This window comes from Myodes glareolus, chromosome 16, assembly GCF_982192425.1.
Source record: "Myodes glareolus chromosome 16, mMyoGla1.1, whole genome shotgun sequence".
Taxonomy (NCBI): Eukaryota; Metazoa; Chordata; class Mammalia; order Rodentia; family Cricetidae; genus Myodes; species Myodes glareolus.
The window spans coordinates 27,767,592-27,788,385 of NC_142041.1; the positions used below are offsets into that span (position 1 = coordinate 27,767,592).

Consider the following 20,794-nt stretch of genomic DNA (forward strand, 5'->3'; position numbering starts at 1 on the left):
AAGTGCCCTTAATATAGATGCCCAAGGCATCCTGTGGAGAAAGAGTATAAGTTTGACAAGAGTGAGAGCCATCCCTGGCCTGGCTCCAGTTCAAGAATGGAGCTCCCTTCCACTTCTGGGCCACAGCAAGAGCTTTCCATGGGAGAAACAAACAACAACAAAAAAACCTAAAATCTTTCTTCCACACAGCGGGCCCCACCAGACCACTTTGCTGCTCTGAACTCATGTTCTCTATGACCCTAGTGGTCTAAGAAGAGTCCGAACTACTCTGGTTTACGAGACACTCCCCCCTCGCATATACACTGCTAACTTTGAGGGGCAGGGCTTCAACTCACCCTCAGTTTAGGAGAACAATCGTGCATTCTGAGTTACTTCCTTGGAGAATGTCTTTCCTTTATTTTGTTCATGGGAACAGCAACTCCTTCAAGGATCTGGGGTGTCTTCTGGTATAGGCCTCAGTTTACCCAGGGGCACAGAGTTAGGCCTTTCTTTTAGGATGTAGTCTGGGCTACTTCACAGAAGCGGGAAGAGCTGCTGCTACAGCCTTCTCTGGAGTCAGAACTGCTCCCCCTCTGTTGGCTCATAGCTCCCAGGGAATACAGTCTATCATGGCAGGGAACATGTGGAACAAGAGCCTGGTGCTTCTGTTCACATTGTTTCTATGGACAAGAAGCAGGGAAAATGAATGCTGGCACTTAGCTTGCCTTCCATCTCCTTTTTATTCAGCCTGAGTTCCCAGCCACCCACTTCCTTCTTCAGTTAAACGTTTCTGGAATTATCCTCCTCACAGACAGTCCCCAGTTGTGTCAGTCAAGATCAGCCATCACACAGACCTGCTCCTAGAGCTGGCTGGGCTGATGCCAGACAGAGGGAAAAGCTGATGAAGGACTCGTGGATTTAAGATCTCAGCACAATACTTTGTCATCGCGGATAGACAGATGCTCGGAGACTAAGAACTTGGGCTGCTCATCTGGAGGACCCAGATTAGACTCCCATCACATGAAAGCTCAAAACTGTCTACAACTCCAGTCCCAGGGGCTCTGAAGACCTCTTTGGGCACAGACATGGTACACAGACATATATGCAGTCAAAACATCCATATACATAAAGTAGCTATTAAAAAATAGCTTGTTATCACTATCACCAATATTCAATATAATTTCATGGAGTGTAAGCATTAAAAGTAACTTATGTAGTATGCTTAGGATTCAGGTCACTGTTATATGGGCAGATAGTTATTTCAATAACAATAACCAGTATCAGTTAAAGACCAAATCTTCATCTTAGTTGACTTTAGGACAAAATATCATGTTCTGTTGTGAATTCTCCTGGAAATAAATGGCTGGACAACATCAGGCACAGTATCCGATCAGGAAGAAATTCAACATGGATTCTTTCCCATCCCCATTGATCAAGTGAAATGCTGCACATAATGGGAAGTTTGGTGTCAGCACTTTGCTCCCTAGGTTTCTACCTTGTAAGGTTTCCACTGTCTTCTGGAAGGCCAGGATGAGCATCCCCAGTGAGCACTTGATTTTCAGTGGACAAATGGAGAGATGTGCATAGACTCCAGATGTGGGGTTTGGGGCCATTGGAAAACCTTGGGGTCCTTCAGTGGACGGTCATCAGGATGGCTGGAAGCCAGGTATTTGGTATGTATGCTGGATCCATCCATGAAAATGGTCCCTACAAAGGGTCAGTGGAGCTGGAACAGCTCTTCAGAGGGACTTGTTTCCAGTCTGAGGAGCGACTATGAGTACGGCACTTACAGGCTGTAATATCTAAGGTTTAGCATTGCCTACTACTCACAAAGGAAGAATATTCTGGGTTTGGAGTGGGAACTCCTGAGTCATGCTGATGTGGATGCTGAAGACCGTGTTCTACCAGGATTATTTGGGTAGGGAAGAAATCCAGATCATTACTGGATAAATAAATGCAGGACTGTTGTAAGAGACTGCTTGTTTGTTCCCAGCTCCTCAGCCCCGAAATAATCACACAAAATCCATATTATTTGCAATACTGTTTGGCTAATAGCTTAAGCTTATTTCTGGATAACTCATATCTTAAATTACCCATCTCCATTAATCTGTGTATCACCACAAGGCTGTGACTTACCGGGTAAAGTTCCAGCATCTGTCTCTGGCCGGGCTATATGGCTTCTCACTACCTTCTTTCTCCCAGCATTCAGTTTAGTTTTCCCCACATAGATATATTCCACCTACCACAGGCCAATGCAGATTCTTTATTCAATAACCAACAAAACAATAAAATATACAGAAGGACTTCCTATATCATAGGACCAAGGGAATTAAATGACCTCTTCATCCCCTCAAGGAATAGAAGAACTCAGAATCAGAAAGCCCAAACACACGGATGGTGCCATGACCGAGGCCACTGAGTCACCAGGTAAGCTCAAATGTTAATGTGTGTTCAAACATGCATGTGATAGCTCAGAGGCAATCCGAGGGAGGGGAGGGTAAGGGCTCCGCCCTCAAGGTCTACAGCTTTGAAAGTCATCATCCTGAAAGGCAATATGAAAATGGGATTCAGCCAAGGGAACCAGGAAAACCCTAAATTCAGCACTGTCCAACTACTTCCTTCCTAATGAGGAGTCCAGTGAGACAGAAATGAGTATTAAAAATGGACATCATTGGCTGTTATAAAAAAATCTATCTTAGAATTTCAATAAACTAAGTGAGAGTATATAAAGGGTTCTTTTTCTTAATCAGATGTCACGTGTGGGCTAGTCTAATTTCTACTGCTTACAACAAAATACCTCACGCTAAGTATTTTAATTTTTTTTAAAAAATTGTGTTTAGCTTACAGTTCTGAAGGTCCAAAGAGCATCCCCCCAGACCTCTCAACGTTGCTACACTGGAGACCAAACCTCAACATGAGTTTGAGTGGCGATGCACCATATTCCAGCCATTAAAATATGAGTAATTATTGTTCCACTGCACCCCAGGGACCTACTCCCATGCCCAAGGCAAGGCATCTGGAGCTGCTAGCATTGTGGATAACTTCCAGACTGGTCCTCCTTTGACCTCACCCTGAATCAGGCTCTCAATCGCTGTCCAGAGGCTAAGAATGCCTTTGGGAAAACTGCAGACCTCAGAGAGAGTAAAGAAGGGTTTAGCACAGCCCAGCAAAGAATTTCCTTTTTAAAAAATACTGTTATCATTGCCGTTTGTGTACATTTAAGTGCTCTCTCTGTCTCTGTCTCTATCCCTGTGGGTGTGTGCGTGTGCGTGTGTGTGTGCGCGCGCACACGTGCATACACATGTGTGTGAGCATGGAAACTACAAGTTAATGCCTTCCTCTATCACTTTTTTTTTTTTTGAGATGACTCTCTCCCTAAACCTGAAGTTCACCTATTTGGTTAGACTCTTTGGTCAGTGAGTTCCAGGCACCTGACCACGAACAGGTCTACCTCCCTGGCACTGGGATACAAGTGAGCCAGCACAGTCAGCTTTTAATGTGGGCTCTGGGGATCTGAACTCTGGTCCCCACACTTGCTCAGCAAGCACTTGAGCAACTGAACCACCACCTCCTTATACCCATCAACCTGATGAAGAACTTTGAGAAAGGAAAGCCCTCCCTATCAGAAGGGCTGCATCACAAACTCTGTCTGTGAAGGTCGGGTTTTACCAGAAATTCTGAGACTTAAATCTGAATCACCCCCGACAAGCTCAGCTTTTGAGTTTGTGTTCCCCAGATGGTTTGGGGGAAGCTATGGAACCTTCTTGAAGTGAAGCCTCACTGGTCACTAAGTGTGGGCCCCTGTTTCAAGCCTCACTCCCTGCTTCCAGATTTTCTGTAACATGAACAGACTCTGCCACATGCTGCCTCCGCCAAGCTCTCCCCTCCATGATGGATTGAAATTCTCTGAACTCATCAACCAAAAAACCAGTCCTTCATCCCTTAAGCTGCTTCTGAGAGATGTTGTGGTTACAACCACGTACAGGTAACTACTGAGACCCTGGAGAAGACAGACAGTGGGCCCTCCCCATCTTGAGAAGTTGTCACTTCGAGTTATTTCACCTGCCCACTTACTGGTATTTTGACCACTGAAGTTCCTCCGTTTCTATGATGATAAACCATTAATAACGGCGCCACGATCCTGGTGTGAACCAGAGTGAGCAGACCGCACCACACGCTGGGTGTGAGTGCTGATGGAGTCACTCCAAGGAAAAACACCAATTGGCCAGCAACAGCAGATTGCAGGCAAACGTGGCATGGAGGCTCCTGCGTTGCCAGATCTAGAAAGGTGTGAGGTCATAGGGATTTTGAGACAGATACATGCATATAGCCCATTCTTCCCAATGCCCTTTAAATCTATGTCTTTTCCTTCAAAAACTGTGCGCCAGCACATGGTATATGGTCCTGCTTCCCAACAGCTTTAGAAGGTGCCAAATATTTAATGACACCCCACCTCGAAACAATAAATACATTTGAGTCAGCCTTAGGCTCCTGGGGAAAGGGATGCTGAAAATTTGATGAAAGGGATTAATAAATTATAACCAAGCTATTAAGATGTGAATCACTAAAGACTCCTGACACTCTTTCCCTTTCTCTAATTAGAATTAGGAAACAAATAAACAGACTCGCCTCCCTGTGCTCAGAGTCCGGCCCCACCTTTCTGAGGCCACGGTGTTGGTCCAGCTCACAGACTTCCATTTAAACAGTAAAACAGTTTTCAACGATTGGCAGCGCAGTTCTGACAGTCAGCGAAGAGACAGTGTTCTGATTCTCTAAGCCAGATGTTAGGACCTTATTGATGAGATGCCAATCACACAGTTGGGGAAGGGGAAGGTCCAATTTGTGGGCCGTGGGGTATCTTTCCAATCAAAGTCCTCCTGCTGATGGATTTCAGGCCCTGCTTCAAGCTGCATAATAAGATTCAAGCTTCCCAGAAGGAAACTTAGATTGTTTCTCCACCTTTGCTTTCTGTGTGGACAGAAGCTGAGTCCGAAGGAGAGGGAGCATGTTGCCCAAAATCATGCAAATTTTGATTAAAAAAAAAAAACCTCACACCACGGGGCTAGAGCTGGCTTAGTCATGAAGTTGTTTGCCACAAAAGCATGAGAACCAAAGTTTGGATGTCCACGAATCATGTGAAAAGCCAGGTGTGGTTGCATGCATACATGTACAATGCCAGCACTAGCCAGGATGGGAAGAAGCAGACAAAGTCCTGAAGCTACTTTGCCAGCCACCTAGCCAAATCAATGAGTTTAGAGTTCAGGGAGAGACTCTGTCTCAAAACAAAAAAGGTGGGAGTAATCAAAGGAAAACACCTCTAACCTACACACACACACACACACACACACACACACACACACATGACACACACTTACATATACACATACCTACACACATATACACATACATGCACACATATACAAACATACACATAGACATACACACTTATACATTACAGAGAGAGAGAAAGGGAGAGTACACACTACACACAATATACACAAATAAAACCTATGCAAGAACCTGGGTGCCTTGACTCTTGGATCACAGTTTTCCACATGTTTCTGTACCTATTGTGGGGACCCAATCCAATGGTTCTGTCCTCCTGATCCAATTACTGGAGCAACTCTTTGGATAGCAAGCATCAGAGGACATCTACTGGGGCAGGAAGGGAACCCTGACCTTTCAAATACGCAAAGCCTGGATGGTTCCTCCCTCTGATTAACTGCCATGGAGGTGTGTCACATCACTCAATCTGAGCCCAGAGACTGACTCTTACTTGTATCCACATCCCAGAACAAAAACAGCATTGATGAGTCCAGGGTGGGAATGGAGGGCAAAGCGAGGAAATTGTGAAAATTTACCATCTAAAGACTTTATTTTGCTTTTTTTAGGATAGAGAGACTCAAAACCAAGAATGGACGTGTGTCTCAAAGCTAACAATGCAAAAATGCATTTTCCTCCAAATAGTTCGTGGGTTCTGCGTCAAAGAAATCTTCAGCAAACATTCATTCAGGTTTATTATCCACTAAGTGGTAAGCAAAGAGAAATAAGACACAGCCCCATCCCCTGTAGGCTCCCTAAGCAGGAAGAGAGACCGATGTACCAGTGGTTGCAACCTGAGATGACGGCATTCCGTGACAGGTGTGTGCAAGGGTAGAGCTGACAGCTGAGCTAAGTGTTGAAGGATAACTCAATTCGGGAGATGGCGAGAAAAGCAGATTCAGACGGAGGAAATACTAAATCATGACATGAGATGGCCTGAGAACGCTTGGCCAGTGGGAATACCATGGGCACGTTTTAACGTGCCAAACAGATGAAATGTAGATGGGTTTGTTTCTCCGTGTGTTCGTTTTTCCAGAGGGCCATCCTTGGCTAGTGGGAGAAGCATCCGGTTGGAACAGGATTAAACGAATAAAAACCCAGTGTTGCATTTACAGTTGCTGAGCTCCGGACTTCCAGTACCAGGCTGCTCTGTGCCTCCCAAGCACCACACCACAACTAGATCACGTCATCACCAGAGGGTGCAGATGGGTGACTATGCCCGGGAGGAATAGTCAGTACTAATGTGGCCATCCGCTTCTCAGCTTCCATGTCCTATTTGCTGAGACCCAGGGATGGGAGCTCATTAGACTTGGCACCGTAGATTCAAGTCCAAAGCCACACAAGCTGTCTTTTGATGAGGGTTTTCTTTAACTGGAATGTTCAACAATCCCAACCTCTTCCAGAACTGCCTCCATGGACACTCTAAAGCAGGGGGAAATACCTCCCCAACCTCTCTTGTGCTCAGACACCCCAGATACCTGACCACTTGTGTCTTGCCAGCCCCATCCACTTCCTCAAGCATTCCTACTCTACCCCATGTCTTTCCCGGGCTCCCATCACTGTGCCTGAGACAGTTATGTGTCAGCTTTAAGTGCCAGCAGTACCACCCTTCTTGAGGCGACCACTCACACACACACATACGGTCCCTCTCTCTTCTGGGTTTTCCATGCCCTCGGAAATGCTTCCCTACTGTTTGTCAAAGCTGAGTTTCACTAACATCCCACGAAAATACTGGTTGCAGGGAGCTTTCCAGCTCTTCCCAGGGTGCTGAACATCACTAGGGTCAAACTCCCAGGCGAAGAGATTCCAGGCCTGACTCTGCCACCTACTGGTTGCCAGTCACAAAAGCCAGTGACTGCCGAGTACTCACCCGGTCACGCCAAGGCCTGGCACAAAGGTACCCGTAGGTAACCTCGCTCTGATGCACATCTGGCAGCTCTGTTCTCTCACACACACACACACACACACACACACACACACACACACACACACACACCATGGGTAGATCATTCAGAAATGAACAGATGCTAGCAGTTGCCAAACGTTCCTGATCAGCCCAGCCACGATCCGCTTCAACTTCCAAAAAGTCCCTGCCATGTCTAGTAAGTGAAGTACACCCTTCCCCATTTTTGAGCACATTATGTTTGCCCCTCTTATTATAGCTCTTTGGCTATTTTAATGAGATTTTTGCATGAGAGTGGAATAAAATGCATATATTCATGTTTTTGTCTTGGACCTCATCAAAGTATTGCAGCAGATAGGTTATTTTAAGAGGCATTTCTGACTGAGGGATGCTCTGACTCCTTAAGTGCTAACCAGTTCACTCTCTAAGAACTGAGTTCTGATCCTGACTCCTCCTACTACTGATGACATAACTTCTCTGAGTCAGTCATCTCTTCTGTAAAATGGGAATGATGCCACTATTATGACTGGAATGTGAATTGCTCCACACAGACCCATTGTCTAGGTCCCAGTTGGTGGCATTATTTGGGAAGGTTCTGGAAGGTCTTAGGTTTGGGAGGTGGGTCTTTTTGGAAGAAATAGATCAGCGGGAGGTCTTGGTCACTTCTATAGTCTCCTTTCTCTGCTTCCTGACCACCAAGTTGTGAACTGTTTTGCTCTGCTATGTTCTCCTCACCATGACTAACTGATACCTCTGAAACCAGGAACCAATATAAATCTCTCTTTCCCATAAGTCTTTTACATCAGGTATTTTGTCACAAAACCACAAAAGTAATATATCCTTATTCTCACAGGGTGTTGTAAATTTGATCATTAATTACCAATTGTTCATCACAGGCACTAAATTAAGCACTGTCCTCCTGTGTTTAGTTTTAACTATTCTTTACATATATTGGGTTTTTTTCCTTCTATATTACCTTATAAAACTCTGGGGAAGAGAAAGATTGTCAAAATTTCACGTGACCCCAAAGTGAACCAAGTAAACCAGTACTGGGAAGGATCTTTTAGATGGGAAACTATGTGTTACACAAAGCCCAGCCTCACCGAGTCATTTGACAAGGTGCTACAGGTTAAGATGTGGACGGGACATGATCTCCACTTCCCTGGCATCCTTCCCCCTGGAGTGTCTGTACCAAGCCTCCACCTCAAATATCAGCTTGCGGCTTCTAGGCAAAAATCTCAGGCAGGACTCACATCTCCCAAGTCCCAGCCACCATGCCCAAAATGATAATCACTTGAGAATGTTAATTGAATGCTATAATTATAGACTATGCATAATAGGCATTTTGCACTGATGTTGTACACTGCCAAGAAAATATTTACTTGGCTAACTCGAGTCCGTGACCAAGTCTATTTTTTTCACAACAGAAATAATGCTCTCATTTGGCACCACCAGACGCACCCGTGGGAAGCATCCTGGATGCTGCAAACATAATCAAGATGTCTTATGCTTGTGCCCCCTTATAAGTCATATGCCTCCTTTCTTTGCAAGAATATCCTTAAGTCTTGTGTGGGCTCTTTTCTGTTCCTTCCTCACTTTTCAAGAAATTAGCTGCTTGCTGAGGATTCGCTGAGGACAGACAGAAGAGCTTGGAACTTGTGCTCGGGTTTCTTCTCTCAAATCCACGTTTTATCAAATTTATTCCCTTTGGCTTGTGGTCCATGCCATTCAGTAAAGCATTTTAAAATCATAGGCTATGTGCTGGTTAGTTTTTTTTATTTATTATTTATTTATTGTCATAAACTTGGGTCATCTGGGAAGAGGACCCTCAACTGAGAAAATGTCTCCATTAGATTGGCCTGCGTGTAAGTTCATGGGGGCGTTTTCTTGATCAACGTTTGAAGGAGATGAGCCCAGCCCACTGCAAGTAGTGACACCCTAGGCAGATAGTTCTGGGTTGCGTAAGAAAGCAAACTGAGCAAGCCAGTAAGCATTGTTCCTCCACGGTCTCTGCTTCAGTTCCTGCCTCCAGGTTCCCGCCTTGAGTCCCTGCCTTGAGTCCCATGACTTCCCTTCATGACGGACTGTAAGCTGTGAGCTGAAATAAACCCTTTCCTCTCCAGGTTGCTTTGGGTCACAGTGCTTTATCATAGCTACGGACAGCATGCTTAAAGAGGCTGCCACTTTCACCCACTTCCCCTGAGGCAGGCCCCTTCGCCAGAAGCTGGCCTCTGGCCTGGAAGGAATTGGTGATGTGATTTTGCCCTCATCTGGCTTCCCTGATATTCTTCAGAGTCTGTCTGTCTTCTACAGGGATGAGCTGTCTGTCTTAGTGACCACCTAGTCCTAAAATGCATGGTTCTCCTCACCTTTAAGGAATCCCTGTCCTACCTGAGACCTGAGACAAGCCCTCACCCTCTCACCATCCTTGCAGGATGGGGAGGAAGGATTTAGGGCATGGACATTGGGGATGTGGCCTTGACCCCATAGAGAACAGCACTCTTTCCTTCATTGTTGATGTCAGTGGGCTTCCAAGCAGGGGCAGAAGCGTAAACGCCTTATCCCTGCTGTCTTTAAATCAGAAGTCCCAAAGGCCTCTGAAAACCCAAGTCCTTTGGTTTGTTTCTTGTCCCTCCCTGTTCTGGATACGTTGTGAAATTTCTGCAAAGCCAGCTGTGACCCGAGATGAAAGTGTATGTACACGTTTCACAACGCATTCTCTGCCACCTTCCACCAAGGGCCCCTTCGTGTACTTTGATCTCTATCTGTCGCTTTGGAAGAAGGCCTGGCCTTTCTTCTCTGCCGTGACTGTCATCCAATCTGGGAATTTCTGTGCTCTCTAGATCGCCCTAAAGAGAGAATCTTCAGGTCTCCCTCCCTCTCCTCCAGCCAGAAGAGCAAACCGCGCTTGTAGGATGTGTGATCAGTTCTTTCGTTTCCAGACCGAACTGTGGAGAGTCTATAAGCCTCGAGAAAAGCAGCGGCGTGCTTCTCCTTGAGCATGCGCAGCGGCGTGCTTCTTCTTGAGCACGCTCAGCTCGTCCTGTGGGAAACGCTTCTTCCTTCTAGCCTTGACCGAAAGGGTTCCTGGGGGAACTGCTCCCAGGCAGGTGCCCCGCACTGTACCCCTTCTCTGGAGGCCCACTGACATTACAGGGATGAGCCTCAGTTGGCTGAAGTGTCCCCCATCCTCCCTCCCCACACCCCCCCTTGGGGACCTCAAGCGTTAGAAGTGCGGCATAAGCAACATCCTGCTCACCAGCGTTCCCACCTGCTTGCTGCACCTGTTTTATTGGGTTCCCGATCCAAGGGGAGAGGAAAGATGATTCAACCTTGCCTGTGTGTTTATCCTGCTGGTAGACTGTCATTAAATATGGAAAATCATGCAAGTAGAATTCCAAAGAAATGGATCAGCAGGCTGACAGCTCCCCTGGACTCATCCGTGTGTGGCTTAAGAAACCGGATTTTTAAAAAGAAAAAAAAAAAGTACTTTCAGGACTCAGAAGAACAGGAGGGAGGACCATGCTCGTCAGTATGAACGCGCAGCGGGTGAAAGGGCCCACGCAGCAGCGACTTCTGCTGGCAAGCTCCTATTCGCTGCAGCTAGGAGAGGGAGGGCTTTTTCCTTATCCCAGTCTCCCCTATAGCCCTGCGGGCTATTACCCTGCGGTAGGTGCAAAGATTTGGAAGATTTTAGGAGAGACCAGATGAGTCTTAAGAGGTGCTTCCGCGGTCGGTAATGGCTGGTTTAAAATGTTTCCAGGTCTGACTTGAAAGGAGTCTGTTGAGACACTGCCGGTGCTGACGCTGACCTTAAACCTCCCAGCTTGCAGTAATCTGGAGTTTTCTTAAGCCTCTCACCTGTGATGCTTTTCAGGGTGGGTTTAAAATATGCCCACCACATCTTCTTCCCAGGGTAAGCGCTTGATGTGGGTGGGTCAGCTACACCAGTTAAAATTCCCAAAGCATCCCAGTGTGGTTCTAGCTTTCTCAGTATGACTGTAAAACAACGAGATGCTATTTTAGCTGTATCAGTGATCTTTTGAACTAAAAACCTCAAGGGGGCTCTAACCTGGGCACTTTCAAGAGGCAGGTGCCTACGCAGGCAAAGTGTTTGACCCTGTTTCCCCTTTTGAATTGTATAAGGATAAACTATAACAAAAGAGAATCCCTCCATAGCGTTTGCACAGCCTCGTCCAAGGCCAAGGGGCAGAACGGAGGGTATATTAAAATGCAAGCCCAGACAGTTGTCTGCCCTCTGCCTGGACCTGGTTCTGAGACCCAAGGCTGAGAAAGGACGGTCCCAAGGGGAGAGCCCTGATGCGATGTTTCCTGGGCAGCCACACACAAAAACTAGAACAGTCAGAAGAGTTCCTCAGCACAAAGAAAAGGAAGACCCCTACATGCACTTCAGAAGCTAAGTTAAAATTGTGTCTCAGACCCACCTGTTACCCCGTGCGTCTCTCCCCTCCCCAGACTATCCTAAAGCTCCAATGCTCATACAACTTCTAACGGTGAAAAGTAGGAAAGGTTCCCTATGGTCCTCAGCGAAGGGGACCCTGACTGTCTCTGCTCCTGCTTTGACAGTAGACTTAGTCCTCAGCCGTCTATCCAGGACTCCTCTCATGCAACCAGCCGATCCTCCAGGCCATCTAATCAGCACGCTCCCCATCCACCCAGCACTGCCAGTACCCACCGAGGGTCCTAACGGAAAGAGCATGACTTTAGCGCCCTATCTGTTAGAGACTCCTCTAACTCCCCGTAACCCTGGAGATACACCCACTGTAGGTGCTGCATGACTTTTTCAGGACTCACCTGGAATGTTCTAAAAAAAACAGGGTTGGGGCGTGTGAAAGAGATGGGTTTGCTCTTGATAGCTCCCCAGAAGATGGTTCACCACTGACTTCTGCTCCCATCCACTGGCCCAGGGAAGTGGAAGCTGGTGTAATGGGGACTCTTCCATAGCATGGGCTGTACTCTGCAGCCCTCTGATTGGCTGGATGTGTGGCTCTGTCCTCAGAACAGCCCTTCTCCCTCCTAACCTCTCCGGGTATGAATGTGCTCTCGTGTCTGTCCCTTTGACAACACAATCGCTCCGATTTCTTCTGTTCTGGCTGGCTGCCCTCTCTGTTTTCTACTTCCGGAGTATAAGAAGTGTGAGTTGCTGGCAGTGACATCACTGGGCATCCGTGGAGAAAAAAACCTTGTCAACCTGCTCCAGAAGACTCGACCAGGTGCCAGAAGCGCTTGTGGTTTGGGGCTTCCTTCAAAGCTGGCCTCGCAGGGAAGGAGCTGCTCATCGTAGATTACCCCCAGAGCAAGGGTTAAGCACTTTGAAATCGTGAACACATTTTTAAAACATTGTTTTCTAAATTATCAAGAGGGTAAAATGTGAAAGCATCCGTTTTTAAGTTGCTGTTCCATAGTCCTGTGTCAGCTGCACACCACGTCTCTCTGAAGACATTCGCTGAAGAAAGTTGAGAGTTTCTCAGTTGGGAAGGGAAGGAAATCTTCCTCCGAGCTCCTCCTAATCTTCCTAGTGTGTAAATTTCTTTGTAGTACTAAACCTTTCCTGGGAGACTAGTATTATGGTACTTAATAGAGGTTTTGTTGGTTTATTTTAAATAAAAGTTTTTTAAAAAAAATGGCTCCTTTTTGGCAAGTGGAAGAAACTCCTCAGGAGTTGCTCTGGCCTCTAGAACATTACGTAAAGGAGCTGATAGCCATGAACCCAGACAGCCTCCAAATACTACCTTGTCTCCTGTAGAACAGCCTCCAATTCATGAACATTCCTCAAACCCCAGAAAGGACCCTGGGCATTTCGTGTTCTTTCCAACACCTGTGTTACTGTCTCTTTAAAGAATCCAGAGTGAGTTACTAGTAAGGTCAGTGTAGAAAAAATCCTTTAAATATAGCAGAGCTCCAGCCTTCTTTTAAGGCACTCCCAAATGGCAGGATTTAGAAAGACAGCTAGCTTCTACAGAAAGACAATCGGCTCACCTGACTCACTTGGTAAAATGTATGATGTCTGATGAGATGGCAGAATGTAAGAGGAAAATGTGAGCCAGGAGGGGAGCCACATCTTCAGTCTCGGCACTCGGGGAGTGGAGTCACGCCTGTAGTCTCAGCACTCCAGGAGTGGAGTCACACACCTTCAGTCTCCGCACTCAGGGAGTGGAGTCACACACCTTCAGTCTCACACTCCAGGAGTGGAGTCACACCTGCAGTCTTACACCCCAGTGATGGAGTCATATACCTGCAGTCTCAGCACTCAGGAAGTGGAGTCACACCTGCAGTCTCACACTCTGGGAGTGGAGTCACACCTGCAGTCTCACACTCTTGGAGTGAAGTCACACACCTGCAGCCTCAGCACTCAGGGAGTGGAGTCACACACCTTCAGTCTCACACTCCAGGAGTGGAGTCACACCTGCAGTCTCACACTCCAGGAGTGGAGTCACACCTGCAGTCTTACACCCCAGGAGTGGAGTCATATACCTGCAGTCTCAGCACTCAGGAAGTGGAGTCACACCTGCAGTCTCACACTCTGGGAGTGGAGTCACACCTGCAGTCTCACACTCTTGGAGTGAAGTCACACACCTGCAGCCTCAGCACTCAGGGAGTGGAGTCGCACACCTTCAGTCTCACACTCCAGGAGTGGAGTCACACCTGCAGTCTCAGCACTCAGGAAGTGGAGTCACACCTGCAGTCTCACACTCCAGGAGTGGAGTCACACCTGTAGTCTCACACTCTTGGAGTGAAGTCACACACCTGCAGCCTCAGCACTCAGGGAGTGGAGTCACACACCTTCAGTCTCACACTCCAGGAGTGGAGTCACACCTGCAGTCTCACACTCCAGGAGTGGAGTCACACCTGCAGTCTCACACTCCAGGAGTGGAGTCACACCTGCAGTCTCACACTCCAGGAGTGGAGTCACACCTGCAGTCTCACACTCCAGGAGTGGAGTCACACCTGCAGTCCACACTCTGGGAGTGGAGTCACACCTGCAGTCTCACACTCTAGGAGTGGAGTCACACCTGCAGTCTCACACTCTAGGAGTGGAGTCACACCTGCAGTCTCACACTCTGGGAGTGGAGTCATACCTGCAGTCTCACACTCTAGGAGTGGAGTCACACCTGCAGTCTCACACTCTAGGAGTGGAGTCACACCTCCAGTCTCATACTCTTGGAGTGGAGTCACACCTGCAGTCTCACACTCTAGGAGTAGAGTCATACCTGCAGTCTCAGCACTCCTGAGGCAGAGGAGGGGTTAGTAAGTCTGAGGCCAGCCTGGTCTACAGAGCCAATTCTAAGCCAGCCAGGACTATGTAGTGAAACTCTCCAAAATTAAAGAGAAGGGAAGACAGAGAGAGCAAGATAGAATTGAATAAGAATATCAGATAAATAAGTGATATTTAGTAAGATTGCCTCAAATACTGCATTCTGGTTGCCCAAACTCAGTTGATTCTGATCATGACTAACCTATGAAAATTCTCCATTATATGTAGGAGATACTTAGAGAAATTACTTCTGGTTTTTTTTTTTAAGTCTCCATTAAAGACGTAACAAATCCTGTCTTGACAAAAGAAATACATGCCAACGGAGGCATATGGCCAGTCTCACCCAGTGTATGCGCCTTGCACAGAATTGGAATCTGGGCTTCCACTCACTTCCTAAGAGCTGATAATTAGGGGAAACTAAACTACAAATGAGCACAAGGCAAAAATAGAAGGGAAAGTAAGGAAGCCATCCCAGCTCCTTAGCTACTCTCGTGTCTCCTTCACGGCTGCCTTCCCCACGTCCAACTCCTCTCCAGAACACAGTAAACACTTGCATAATAAGATGCAGGGAATATCCGAATGGCTAGGCCACTGCTGTGTGCAGCTCTAAGGAAGCAGTCTAATTAGGGTAGAAAGAGTGAGGCAGTAAGTGAATGAGCTTCAGTACGAAACAATTTTTCTTCCCCAAGCAAGACTGCTTCTTACGTAAGGTAGAGACAAAACCCGTTGAAATTTAAGAGAGAGTCCATGTATGTCTGGTATAAGCATGATGTGAGTTTGCACAATACTGAATGCCATCACTCCATTACATAATTTCCTATTAAGGGGAGACATTCTGTGCTCAAATGTGAACGTGTATATTGAAAGGCCAAGGAAAAAGGAAATTTTAATGGAACTGCATGGATGAGGATAGTATGAAACGGATTGGGATGAGTTGTAGGGTGGCTGATCATCCTGACAACTTGATAGGATTTCCAATCCCCATGGAAACACTCTGGGTGTGTCTAGAAGGGTGTTTCCAGAAAGGCTTGGCTAAGTAGGAAGACTCATCCTGAATGCAGGGGCATCATCACGCATCCTGAGGGTCCTGGACCACTCCAGAAGGAGAATGCAAGCTGAGCTCCAGCTTTTATTTCCAGAGCCCCTGGCTGTGGACACACTGTGACTGGCTTCTTCAGTCGCTTGCTGCCATGTCTTCCCTACCATGATGGACTGTGTCTCCTAAATTGTGAACCCAAATAATCTCTTCTCACCAAGCATTCATGTCAGGCATTTGTACATAACTCTGAGGAAAGCGAGAGATGAAGAAGGGGTGGGAAAAGAGATGAGTTAAATGGGATGGATGGAGAAGGGTGGGATCTGATGGGATTGGATGGTGGGGAGATGGGATGGGTAGGGTAGGACGAGATTGAATAGGAAAGATGGTCAGGATGGGGTCGGATGGGATGAGATAATTGAAATGGAGCTGGACCACTTAATAATGCTAAGCCTGTGAATCTCCAGGGTTCAAACTATGCTCAAATGGCGTCCTAACACGCCTAAAAGACGGTGAGGCTCTGAAACAAAACTGTCACAATGTTGCCACACACCGTTTTAGAGGTTCAGTAAAATGTTGACCAGAAATTTACTCTAAAAAAACAAAACAAACAAACAAACTAGACAATAGAGTGGGTGTTGTTTAACTGGCTAACCAGAAATCCACTAATCTTGTTTTGCCAGGTCTGCAAAAGCAAAAGTGTCTGGGGTTCCAAACTCCACAATTGAGCACACGGCAAACCTGTTCCTGTCCCTCTAAATCTTTTGCTTCTGAATTGTGTCCATCTGGAGAATCTGCCATCAACCAGATCAATTTTATGAGATAGCACACTAGCCACGGGAAAAATGTGATAATATTTCCTTCCATAACAAGAGGGTGATTGCAGTTTCCACAGAAAAGAAGCAAAGATCGAGTTTTCCGTTCCACTGCAGGTTTTATTTTTCTGAATGCAGAGGCAACTTTGAATGGTCATCAAGTTTTTACTTTGATGCTTCATCAAGGAACTCAACAGAGGTATTTATTTTTCCAAAGTTGGTTAAAGCAAATATGGACAGCGTCTGGTCTTTGATTTGATTTAATGTAACTTTTAAAGACTTAATATTTTGTCTTGTACTGAAGTGAGGACAACGCTTCTGTACACTCATTTAAAGAGGCAAACGAGCTTTTGTGACCAGAATAAATCCTTCAGCATCACATATACAACTGCCTTAGTAGAATGAACCTCTGTTTGATGTAGTTTAAAATTGAATGTGAAAATGAAATATTTGTTAGTTTAAAGGACTCAGTGGAACAGGTCCACTTGAGCAATGTGAAGATCTGCATCATAGTGCATTTTCTGGGAACTGTAATATCTACCCATACTGTCATGAACATGCTATAGCAGAAACAGAGACAAACACTGTATCTTTCAACAATGTCAGAGTTTATTGAATGACAATAAATGTATAAGATCCGGCAGTTTCAGTGGCAGCAATTTGCCAGACACCCTGGTGATCTGGCTGAGGTGACTGCACATTCTTCTATTCCAATCTTAATTACTAAAATCATCTTTCATATCACATAGTACACACACGTGTGGGGGGTTTATATGCAAGTGTGTGGTTTACAGAATATGCAAGTTAAAAGGGTCGTGGCTGTGCTCAAAGGTTTCAGAAGTGGGCGGCTAACAATCCAGGCCAGGACTGGCAGGGAGCAGCCGCTGTGACCACTGCAGTCAGGGTTTGAGAACAAGCCAGCTGTGAGGTGAAAGCTCTAACCAGGGTCAGAAAGACAGGGTTGGGTCCAGGTCCAGAGAGACAACCAAACCACTGAGTGAATAGGCAGGCAGTAGAGTTGGTCATGGCAACACCAGGGAACCAAGCTAAGGTTAAAGTCCCATGGTCATTCAGGGGTCAGATGATAGGTTGGTGAGGGGACACATTGTCATGGTGTTAGGTGATCATCACTTTATAGGGTCTTAGTGAGGAAGTGACACCCTTTCCTCTGATTGGTGTGTCTGATAAATTCTTGTCCAGTTTCTCTGACATGATCTCAATATGTTAACATGTCTCTATGTCTCAAGTCACCTGACAAATGTACAGGATGGCTCCCTATAGTAGTATAAATGTATAGTAGAACTCCCAAGAATAAGTCAGTCATCAGTCTATGCTGGGCAGATAGCGCCCGTTGCTTGTATCTGAATTAGCAAGAGAATTAAAGTACAACATTTTAATGTGTTTTAACCCAACTTGTTTGAACAAGAAATTTGTCCTTCTAGTCAAAAGTTTATTGCTTTGATGCAAAGAAAAATAGAGTTGGAATACAAAAATAAAAAAGACAACAATTCAAACTTTCCCCAAACCAGAATCTTCCAACTGTAAAACTAGCCAGGGGCTAGAAAGATGCCCTGGTGGTTAAGATCACATGCTGCTCTTGCAGAGGACCTAGGTTACTATTTCTGTGAAGAAACATGATTACCAAAGCAACTTGAGAAGGACAGGGCTTATTTGGCTTACACTTCCATATCATAGTTCATCATCAAAGGAAGGCAGGACAGGAACTCAAACAGGATAAGAACCTGGAAGCAGGAACTGTTGCAGAGGCCATGAAGTGGTGCTACTTACTGGCTTGCTCACCATGACTTGCCCAGTCTGCTTTCTTATAGAACCCAGGACCACCATTCCAGGGTTAACCCCACCCACAATGGACTGACCTCCCCCACCTCAATCACTAATTACAATAACGCTCTACAGGTTTGCCTACAGCCCAACCTTAAGGAGTTATTTTCTCAATTGGGGTTCTCTCCAATCAGATAACTCTAGCCTGTGTCACGTTGATATAAAATTAGTAAACACACACATAACATAAAAATTAATAAATATTTACCAAACCAAACAAACTGTAAAACTGAGGTTTGGGATATGGCTTGGGGGTAGAATGCTTATAAGCATGCATGAAGTGTCACATAAACTAGGTGCTGTGATAAATATATGCCTGTGGTTCTAACTCTCTGGAAGTGGGAGGCAGAAAGACCAGAAGTTTGAGGGCAGCCTAAGATACATGAAACTCTGCTTGAAGTGAGGGTAGGTGGGGGTGGAAAGGAGAAGGGAGGGGAGGGGAAGGCGGAGGAAGAGGAAGAAAAGAGAGTAACACTACAACTCAAATTTTTCAAGATGGCTCAGGGGTGAAAATACTTGGCACCTATGCCTAATGACCTAAATTTGATCCCAGGTAGAAAGTGGGAACCAACCCTTAAACGGTGTCCTCTGCCCACAACAAACCTGCCATGCAAAAACTACCATTTCCAAAGCTCAAACTACTACAAGCACTTTGAAAAACTGCTAGTCGGTGCCTGCTAAAGCCAAGCATACGTGTTGCTAGGAACCTAGACCAATTTCACCATGAGGTACAGGCTCAACAGAGACATAGACAAGTGGGTGGGGACAGTGTGCTCTGGGTTGCTCATCGCGGCATTTGTGACAGCTAAGAACGGTCCTAGGTTTTAGAAGACATCTTCACTTTTCCATATTTGCTATGACGTTGTCTATGGGTTTGCTGTACAATAGCATCATGCTTTACTGTGTTTGAGTCCTGGTCTCTTCTGGTTTTTAACCCTGACAAGGTCTTAAACTTCGTCAAAACCCTTTTTGATGTAGACTATCGAGACTACTGTGTTGTTTCTGTCTTAATTTACTTATGTAATAAACCTCCTTGCTGATTTGTGTTTGTTGAACCAACACTACATCCCTGAAATAAAACCGACTTGGACATGGTGCATGACTTTTCTAATGTGCTATTAAATTTGATTTATACTTATTTTACTGAGATTTTTCACATCTGTGTTCTTCGGGGATGTTGTTCTACGGTTTTCTTCTCCTCGTGTCCTTTTCTGGTTTGGGCTTCAGTGTAATTTGGCTTCAGAGAATGAGTTTGCAGTGTCCCCTTCTGTCTTGAGGAATGAAGCATTGGCGTCAGCTTTTCTGTAGAGGGTTAGGAGAATTCAGCAGTGGATCCATCCAGTGCTCACTTCCCTTGTTGGGAGACCTTCATTAGCACTTCACCCTCGTGGATTAGTGTGGAGCTGGCTCTGCTCAGAGCTTCTTGATTTAATTTGGGGAGGTCATATGTGTCTAAGAGCATTTTCATTTCTTCCGGGTTTTTCTGGCCTGTGGAAGTCTCTAATAATCCTCTCTTTTTCTCTGAAATCTGTAGTAAGAGCCATTTCATCTCTCTAGTTTTAATATTTAGGGGAAATCACTATTGATCATGGTTTGAATACATTTATCAATCTTATTGTTTTCAAATATTCAAGTTTTTTTTTTGATCTATTCTATTTTGTCACTGTTGTTTTCTGTTTCACTGATTTCTGCCCTGATCCTTGTTTTTCTTGCCATCTACCATGTTTGAATTTGGTTTGTTCTTGTCTTTCTGGGACCTTGGCATGTGTTGTTAATTTGTTTGAGATCTTTGTTTGGTTGTTGTTTTTCAGGTAGGTTCCCATTGGAGGAACCTTCACTTTACCAAACTGAATTTGAGACTTGTGCAGGCTGTGTGCCTGTCCTGGGGGTCAAACTGCCCAGCTTCCCAGGGGCTTACCTTTGGGTAGTGGGCACCCAGCAGGAAGCATGCGGCTCTCTTCTTTTTGCCTTGAGTCTTCTTTTTGCTCTTCTGAGTCCTTTCCCGTCCTTCTTGGGTTCCTAATGATCTTCTATTCCCTCTTATTCTGACTCCCTTTCTCTCTGACTCACAGGGAGGCACCTGTTGCTGTCACCTAACCCAGCAGTCTTGCTGTAGCCTTGTCTGGTAGAATGTCTTCAAGATTACCCTGCATATTCTGAGGCCTGGTTGTCTTTTTAGAAGCAGGTTGTTAACTTACACACAAACATATACAAACCTGCTAATCTTCTAATCAGGTTTTTAATAACCTCTAAATTAATTTGGAAAAAAAATGATAATGTTAAGTCCATGAATATGGAATAGATCTGGATTTCTTTGCTTTCTCTTTTACTGTAGCAAATGCGCCAAGAAAAAAAGCAATGCAGAGTGGGGGGCTCACCCCAGTGAGGAGTGAGGGACTCACCCCAGTGAGGAATGGGGGCTCACCCCAGTGAGGAGTGGGGAGCTCACCCCAGTGAGGAATGGAGGCTCACCCCAGTGAGGAGTGGGGGGGCTCACCCCAGTGAGGAGTGGGGGGGCTCACCCCAGTGAGGAGTGGAATGCTCACCCCACTGAGGAGTGGGAGGCTTGGTGTAGGAGGGTCTTCTTTCTATGTGTTGCTTTCATTGGTCAAATAAAGAAA

At 45.8% G+C, this 20,794-nt stretch overlaps 1 long non-coding RNA gene across 1 annotated transcript; it reads right to left on the minus strand.

The window, feature by feature from the left end:
* Positions 1–2,219: 2,219 nt before the first annotated feature.
* Positions 2,220–4,255, minus strand: LOC148119548 (uncharacterized). Its single transcript, XR_015735180.1, has 2 exons — positions 4,054–4,255; positions 2,220–2,521 (listed from the first exon to the last, which is right to left on the minus strand). It is a non-coding gene; the product is annotated as an uncharacterized LOC148119548 (long non-coding RNA).
* Positions 4,256–20,794: the final 16,539 nt, after the last annotated feature.